The 9,385-nt window shown below is 36.4% G+C and overlaps 1 pseudogene; it reads left to right on the top strand.

Moving 5' to 3' along the window:
• Nucleotides 1-2,387: 2,387 nt before the first annotated feature.
• Nucleotides 2,388-9,128, top strand: LOC144382841 (uncharacterized; annotated as a pseudogene).
• The last annotated feature ends 257 nt before the right edge of the window (nucleotides 9,129-9,385 follow it).

Below are 9,385 nucleotides of genomic sequence, written 5' to 3'. Positions count from 1 at the left end.
TGTATTCCTACATAAAACCTTTACATAGGTATATTGAAATTTTTACCAGTAATCAGTGATAGCTGGAGTGGGGAAAATAACACTCTCATACAATAGGAATGAGCAAGTAGATACAATGATTTTTTTTTTCTTTCCAAATAACACCCTCTACAGATTTAAGAGACACTTTGGTAACTCCAAAATTGTTACATATGTATAACATGGAAAAAGACAATGCTGAGGAGAGAAAGCTAAAGAAATAATCCCGAAGCTGTATTTGCATAGAATTTTACATAGCTTTGCTATTTTCTCCATTCTCCATGTCAAAGAACTGAGGGTGAGGGTGGGCTAATGGTGACTAAATGGCTAAAATTCCCCCCCCCCCGCCCCCCTAAGCTAGTGCTCTGTTCCCAATCATCTTGTACTATACAAACAAGTGTGAAGAGACATGTCAATGCAGACATCTATCATAATAAAATCTTGAAAACTACGTAATGTGCCTCATGAAAGATATACAGGCTAAGTAAATTTTTACCTATGTATATAAACAATAATAGGCTGATATATAGAAATATAATACAGCTCATATAAAGAATGAATCATTTGAAATTATCAATATTAAACAGATTTTGATCTACAAAATTGCACTAATAGTTCATTTTTACACATTCTTGTGAAGTAAAAATGAAGGAGTTCATAACATACTACCCCAAAATATGCCACTCTGGCATATTGACTATTTTTAGTTACTCCCCTAGAAATAGAAAGTCAACTCTGATCATGGGAGTGAATAGCAAAATATTATGTAAAATTAATGCTATGTGAATATTTTATGTAAATATATGTTTACATGCACATTAAAAAAATGTATGAATGGATACATACCACTATAGTGTTGAAAACCATCCTTGGACTCAGACTCATTTGATTCAAATTCTAGTTGTGAAACTTGACAGCAATGTTACTTTAGGCAATTATCTAACTTTCTGTGCCTTATTTTTTTTTAATCTGTAAAATATGGAGGATTTGTACTTATCTTACACAATGATTTGACAGTTAAATGAGTGATTATGCATATATAGAATAGGGTTTGATTCAGACCAAAAACTCTATAAATGTGTTAGCTCTTTGAATAGCCCCAATTATTACAGTGGTAACTTCCACTGGGAAATAAAAATTGGGTATATATGTTATTGTTGTTAATTAAAATTTGTACCTTACTCATATTTCCTCAGATTTTTCTTAATGTCATTTTCTTGTTGCAAGATACCATACACATGTTCAGTAGTCATGTCCCTTTAGGCTCATGTTGGCTGTAACAATTTTGGTATTTGTGTGTTTTTTTTAAATGTTTTTACCATGTTTATACTTTATACAGTGTTAATTACCTTTAGAATTAAAAAATAAATATTAAGATAAAACAAAATTATATTTAATTCTCAACTCTAACATACTTGTCTAGTTTATTGACCCATCTTCCAAATCCTTTTCCAGCCTGCTCTTTTTGACAACTCTGACCACATTCCTGATAGTTTTCTGTCTGCTCTACCACCGTAAGAAGCTGGTTTTAGATGCCAAAGAAGACACGATAAGCTCCCTGAGCCTTACACACAATCCAAAGAGAGCTGCCATATTGGATCACTCATGTACTTAAAAAGTATAATTTATATCAGTTTACAAGCCTGATTGAGCATGCCCTGCAAATGGGAAGAAATATACAAAAAAAAAAGGGGGGGGGGAACTTTACCAATATGCTTTGTTATAAGGACTGTGTTGCTAGACAGATATGTCTCCCAACAATTCCATTTTTTCCAAAGTCTAGACCTATCCCCAAGTCATACACTCAAAGGTATAAGCTTAAGGGACAACAAATCTGGAGTAAAACTATTCTCAAAATTAAAACAAAACAAAACAAAAAGAACTTTTCTCTATACAACTGAAGCTAAAGAATCTGTAAAACTGATCAGAACTCCTATATCATATATAAAAATGAAATCAAAATGGATTAAAGACTTAATGTAAGAGTTTAAAATATAAAACTCTTAGATGAAAACAGGGGTGTAAATCTGTGTGATGTTGACTTAAGTAAGCAACGTTTTCTTAGATAGGATACCTAATGCACAAGCAGCCAAAAAAATAAAGTGGACTTTATCACAATTACATAAAAGTTTTTGCTTCAAAGGACACTATTAAGAAAATAAAATGACAACCAGCAGAATGGTGGAAAATATTTGCAAATATCATATAAAGGAAGTCTCACAACTCAACAATAAAAAGAGAAAATAAATTAAAATGCAAAAGATTTGAATAAATAATTCACCCAAAAAAACGATAAACAAATGGCTAATCAGCACATGAAAAGATGTTCAACATCAATAGTCATTAGGGAAATGCAAAAGATTAGCTCAATGAGGTGCCACTTCACACTCAGTAGGAGGGCTATCATCAAAAAGACAATAACAAGTGTTATGGAGGATGTGGACAAATTGGAACCTTCATACGTTCCTGATAGGAATGTAAATTAGTGCAGCCACTTTAGAAAAAAGTTTGGTAATACCTAAAAATTTAACCATAAAGTTATCCTATGACCCACAACTCTACTTTTAATATATAACCAAAAAGAAATGAAAACACACATCTATGCAAAAAATTTGTACATGAATTTTCATAGCAGTCATTATAATAGAGAGAGGAAATAACTCAGATGTCTATCAACTGATAAATGGATAAACAAAATATGTGGTATGGCATATCTATATCATTTAGCCATAAAAAGGAATGAAGTATTGATTCATGCTGTAAAATGGATGAACCCTGAAAAATGTTATGCTAAGTGAAAAAATCCAAACACAAAAGGCCACATTTTGTATGAGTGACTTATATGAAATGTTCAAAATAGTCAAATTCATAGAGACAGAAAGCCGAGCAGTGATGGTTAGAGAATGGGGGAAGGATGAGTAGGGAGTGATTCCTAGTGGTTATTGGGTTTCTTTATAGGATGATAAAATGTTCTGGAATTAAATAGTAGGGATGTTTGTAGAACATTGTCAATATAGTAAAAATCACTGAATTGTACAATTTTAAAAAGGAGGATATTATGGTGTGTACATTATATATATTTTTTTAATTTCAATTGAGGGAAATTTTACAAAATACCTGAATAGTAATCCAAAAACTGTCAAAAACAAAGAAAGTCTGAGAAGCTTTTTGGGTTATGTTACAACCAAGAAGAGCCTTGAGAGAGGAGTATTAAATGTAATATCCTGGATGAGATCTGGGAACAGAGAAAGGACATTATGAAGAGACTGAGGACATCTGAATAAAGTATGAACTTCAGTGTTGGTTCATTAACTGCAAACAATGCACCATACTAACGTAAGATGTTGATAACAGAGGAATATATGTGTGAGATATAGAATAACTGCACTATCTTTGAAAGAATTATGTAAATATAAAGCTGCTCTGAAATAAAAAGTTAATTAAGAGAATAAACTGATCAGAAATTATATACAAAAGTGTCCTAACATAGTCACCTACAAAGGAGAAGGTTGGTGGACAGGATAGAAAGATGTACCACTGAAGCATCTCTGTAAGCCTATTTTTTTAATTGTCATTTGAATTTATGAACTGTACCAAATAAAAAGTAAACAATCAAATGATACAGAAAAAGTTGTTTAAGGACACTTGTCTGGCAAAAGTATATAATAAAGAAGGTTAAAAGAGACAGGAGAATCCATTTGCAATATACTTAATATATACTACATCAAGAACTCATAGAAATCAATAAGGAAAAGAGAATTTCAAAGGAAAAAGTGCAAGGATGTTCAGTCATTATGAAGTACTTGCTCTCTGTGATCTCTCTACTCTGCACCTGCTGCAGATCTCTCTACCTAGGTGGTCCTTCTCACCTTCTGCTTTTGCCAGAGTCAAACCTACACAGCGCACAGACTCCCCACTCTGGCCCTTCTAATTCCTCTGGCAGGTGAAGAACAAAGAATACCAGGCTCCCTCCCTAGCAGTGGAGCCCACCCCCCAGCCACTACAAAACCCAAGCATACCATCAGGAGGAGTAGGAGGCAAGCAGGTAAATAGAAGAGATCAAGAAGAGGCAGCCAGCCAAAAGAAAATGATTAGATTCTAACCATGAGGTCTTCCAATTTACACACATTCTGGTCCTTAGAAAATCTGCTGCTTGGCCAAGGTCTGCATAAATCCCAACAGCATTATTTTGAATTTCTTGCTTTTTGAAATAATCCAAATAGACAGTGATAAGTTCAAATATACAGACTTAACATTTTCTAAAGTAACTCAGTCAATGTTAGGGGAAAAGCTCGAGGACGAGAAGAAGCAAAGAAAAAGTTTGTTTTGAAAGTGGATTTCCATTTTGAGTTTGTTATATTGTGAAATTATTATATGCTGAAAATGTATATAATTAATACAACATTAATAAATTTTCATTGAAAAGTAAGTGATAGATTGTGATTATCTTGACTCATATAAATTGTTTTGTATTTCCTGAATGTGAGGGAAGTATAAAAATCCTGCCCTGGTTTGAAAGTAAGATGTCCTGCTAATTGGCAAAAGCCCCTGTTTTAATCTTGCAGAATAGTTTATATATTGCTCTGAGAGTGAAACATTTTCTAATAAAATATCTATACTTATGTCTTCTGATCTTTATTATTAAAGATATGTTGACTGGGACATACACACATTGATCATTCATGTACACACATTTATTGAGTATCTGCTGTGTGAATGCCCTGGACATCCAGAAACAAATGAATAGTCCCTGCCTTTGAAGGAGCTTGCAGATATTTCAAGCAAAAATAACATAACTCCTTCCAAAAAGCATAATTTTTTAGAGATTTAAGTGGTTCTTAATACATAATTTTTAATTTTTCAGTATAAGTCCATAATTTTCAATGTAGTTTTAAGCACTGTAGTTAATATTTTTGATTAAATGATATATGGTTATGTTTGAGGAAGGGAAAAGGCAAATGAATAATAGGCTTGAGTTTCTTATTTTAATACAATATATTTTCTTTTTTTTTGGTAAAAAAATCCTTTAAAATAAAATAAATACAATTATATATATAACAGAACAAGGTATAAAATTTTTAAATATAAAATAAGATATTATGAAATTTTGTTTGTGGGACCACTAGACAATCTCCAGTCTATCTTTTCTACCATTAGGAGGACTTTTGTGGAAGAGCCTTTAAAATATGACATTAGTCTTTTTTATTTAAAAACATTGTGGCTAGTATGAAAATGAAAATCATACCCACTAAAACAACTTTTTTTGAAATTTTTATTCCAACATATCAGAACTAAAACAAATACAAAAGTTAAAATAATAAAATAAGATATAATTTGAGATACAGGTAAAATGATTTCGTATCTTAAACATTTGTGGAATGTGGACAGTATTTGAAATGATACTGCAGACAGGCTAAAGTCCTTTTTATGACAAAATTTAAAATTCAGAAGCAGAAATTCAAGGGAATAAAGACTACATGGTTTGAAGTCTGCACTCTATGTAAACAACTATTTTTCCTTATTCGTTTATTTATTTTACAGACACATATTCTGCTTACTGTGTATCAGGTGACTTTCCAGATACTTTATCATTAATCCAAATAACCACCGTATGAGTTGCTTTCTATTTCCATCCGTCTTACATATTAGGAAACTGAGGCCCAGAGAGGTCCAGAACCACACGCGAAGTCACACAGTTGACAAGCGGTTTAACCCAGATTCAAGCCCAGCACTCTGGTTACTTTGCCCCTGCTCTTAACCACTACCCTACGCTGAAGTGACTCTTAGGGGCAATGACTCTCATTATAATTCCTCTTCCACAAACCTACAGCCCAAGCGGAAAGCTGGGTCAAAAGACAAAACAGGGGGCGCCTGGGTGGCTCAGTCAGTTAAGTGGCTGCCTTCGGCTCAGGTCATGATCCCGGGGTCCTGGGATCGAGCCCCGCGTCGGGCTCCCTGCTCAGTGGAGAGTCTGCTTCTCCCTCTCCCTCTGCCTGCCTCTCTGCCTACTTGTGCTCTCTCTCTCTGTCAAATAAATAAATAAAATCTTTAAAAAAAAAAAAAAAGACAAAACAGAACACACACTTCGAGCACAGAAGCCCAGGAGAGCGCCTATAGGCACTTTGCTCAAGGCACTGGGCGGCAGCATTTCCCTACAGGCACAACCCATTCAGAGGAAAACTAGGAGAGATTTTTGCTATAGGCTCCCTTCCCCCAGTCTGGGGAACAGCATTCTTGAAAATCCCAAGACCAGCTCCAGAAGAGGCTGAGCTGAGGAAGGAAGTACCCCTCCTCTTGAGAATACTCCCGCAGGTCACAAGTAACAAAAAATACACTCTTCCACCCATGGCTTTTGCACACATTCTCACTCTATCCAGGCTTCAGGCAAGAACACCCCAGATGGTCAGCAAACGACACCAAATCTCACCTACTGCCTGTCCATTTTTTAAGTAGTTGGGAGGGAATCAACAGAAAGGCAATTTGGGGACACATGAAAATTACACAAAGTTCACATTTCAGTTGATTTAACTCAACTCTGATACTGTCCTACCTGGAAGTAGTGTCAGATCCTACAGTTAAGCCTCAGTCCCAGAAGATCGCTCCCATCCACTTGAGAGGCCAATTGCAAGTAGCAGGTCCAGAGGTTCCCCACAACGTCTGTCTGGCGTGGCTACAAATCAGAGGTTTCTGTGATCTCCTGTGCCTTTTGGTTTAATTAACGTGCTAGAGTGGCTCACAAAACTCAGTGGAACATTTACAGTTGACCCTTGAACAACACAAATTTGAACTGCATGGGTCCACTTTATAGGTCGATTTTTTTCAATAAATAAATTGGAAAGATTTTCGGAGATTTGTGACAATTTGAAAAAAACTTGCAGGTGAACCATGTAGCCTAGAAATACTGAAAAAATTAAGAAACAGACTGAGGGTTACAGAAGGGAGAGGGGTGGGGGGCTGGGGTAACCAGGCGATGAGTATCAAGGAGGGCACGTGTGTGTTGAACACTGGGTGTTATACACAACTAATGAATCACTGAACACTACATCTAAAACTAATGATGTAATGTATGGGGATTAACATAACAATAAAAAATAAAAACAAAAAACAAAATAAATAAATAAATAAATAAATGAATAATAAATAATAAATACATATCAATGCTTTCTAATCAAAAAAAAGAAAAGAAAAAATATTGTTGTAAGAATATAGTATATAATACGTGTAACATACAAAATAGATGTTAATCCACTATTCGTTATCAGTAAGGCTTCTGGTCAATAGTAGGCTATTAGTAGTTAATTTGCGGGGGGGAGGAGTCAAAAATTATACATAGATTTTCAACTGTGTGGGAATCGACACCCCTAATCCCCACATTGTTCAAAGGTCAACTGTACTTACATTGACCAGTTTAATTAAGGATATGATAAAAGGATACAGATGAACAATCATATGAGGAGATACACAGACCAAAGTCTGAGAGGTTCCTAAGAGCAGGAGCATTTGTCCCATGGAGTTGGGGTACCATGCATTGGGGATTTTTGTAGAGACTTCATTAGGGAGGCATGATCAATCATTAGCTCCGTTTCTAGCCCATCTCCCCTCTCTACAGAAGTGAGGGGTGGGGCTGAAAAATTCTAAGGTTCTAATCATGACTTCATCTTTCTGGTGGTCAGCTCCCATCCAGGAGCCATCCAGGAACCCACCCAGAGTTGCCTCCTCAGAACAAAATATGCTCCTAGGGTTCTTACCACTAAGGAATTTACAAGGGTTTCAGGAGCTCTGTGTCAGGGATGGGGTCGAAGACCAAATATTAAAACAAGAGTTGCCCTTAGTGTTCTTATCAATCAAAAAATCACAAGGATTTTAGGAACTCTGTGTCAGGAACTGTGAGTGTGTGTGTGTGTGTATTTTTTTCTTTTATTAAAGTATAGCTGATATTTACTTTTTTCTATTATCTCACACAGTCAAGCCCATTTGTTTATATATTTATCTATGGCTACAACTTCACAGTTGAATAGTTACAATTGATGGGGTTCAGGCCACACTACCCCAGAATATGGCACCTTGGCATATTGAATAATTTAAGCTAATGGAGTTTGAGAAAATTGCAGAAGAATAAAATTTCATTTTGGCGGCACCTGGGTGGCTCAATTGGTTAAGAGCCCCTCTTGATTTCAGCTCAGGTCATGATCTCAGAGTTGTGAGATATAGCCCTGCATTGAGCTCTCTCTCAAACTAATAAATAAAATTGGCTGATTATAGGTTCCCTATGATCATATGATAGAGGAAGAGAAAACTCAGGCCTGCAGGATATGCAGACACCACCCAAAAGTACACAGCTGCAGCACTATGTCCCTTTTCTGGGATATTCCTGAAGCAACACAAGAAAGTGGTAAAGGGAAGTCCTTCCGGCGGGCATAACTTCCAGCAGTGCACCTAGTTGTTTACTTTGCTTAAGAGAAATGGCCAGAAATGTGATTATATGCTGATTGCAGTGCTATAGCCAATGGCTTGGCTGAATGGCCAGGATTTGGAAAGAACATGATTGGGCAATTGGCAATAAGGAGGTCTGGGCAAGAGGTATACAGATAGACTATTCTGAATGGGCAAACAGTGTGAAGATATTTGAGTCCTGTGTGAATGTTTACCAAAGGGTGAACTCAGCAGAGAAGGCTTTTAATAATCAAGTGAACAGTATGACCTATTGTGTGGACAACAGTCAGCCCATTTCCCCAGCTACCCATCATCGCTCAACAGACCCATGAACAGAGAGACGAAGGTGGCAAGGACAGAGGTTATGCATGGGCTCGGCAACACGGATTTCCACTCACCACAGCTAACCTGGTTGCAGCCACTGCTGAGAACCCAATCTGGCAGCAGCAGATATCAACACTGAGTCTCTGATATGGCACCATTCCCTGGGGTGATCAGCTAGGTGCTTGGTGGCAGGCTGATTACATTGGACCCCTTCCATCATAGAAAAGGCAACATTTCATTCTTACTGAAATAAACACTTACTCTGGATATGGATCTGCCTTCCCTGTGTGCAGTGTTTCTGCCCAAACTGTCAAGCTACCATCTATGGACTTGTAGAATATCATATCCACTGACATGCGTTGCTTCCGATCAAGGAACCCACTTCATAGTGATGTGGTTCAGGACCTGCTACCCCCAAGTATGTCACCTTAGCATATTGAATATTTGAAAATGAAGGAGCTTGAGAAAAAACAGAATCAGGAAGTTCACTCATACTCTACCCTCCACCTCCCCCTTCTTCCCTAAAACAGTCCATAAAACCCACATGTGAAAGTATCCAGTATCCATAAAAAATAAACATCTTTATCTCTGAACACAAAGGGATACTGAG

The sequence above is a fragment of the Halichoerus grypus genome, chromosome 8 (genome assembly GCF_964656455.1).
Source record: "Halichoerus grypus chromosome 8, mHalGry1.hap1.1, whole genome shotgun sequence".
Classification (NCBI taxonomy): domain Eukaryota; kingdom Metazoa; phylum Chordata; class Mammalia; order Carnivora; family Phocidae; genus Halichoerus; species Halichoerus grypus.
The sequence above is the reverse complement of the archived record's forward strand: the minus strand, read 5'-3'. Positions and strand labels throughout refer to the sequence as shown.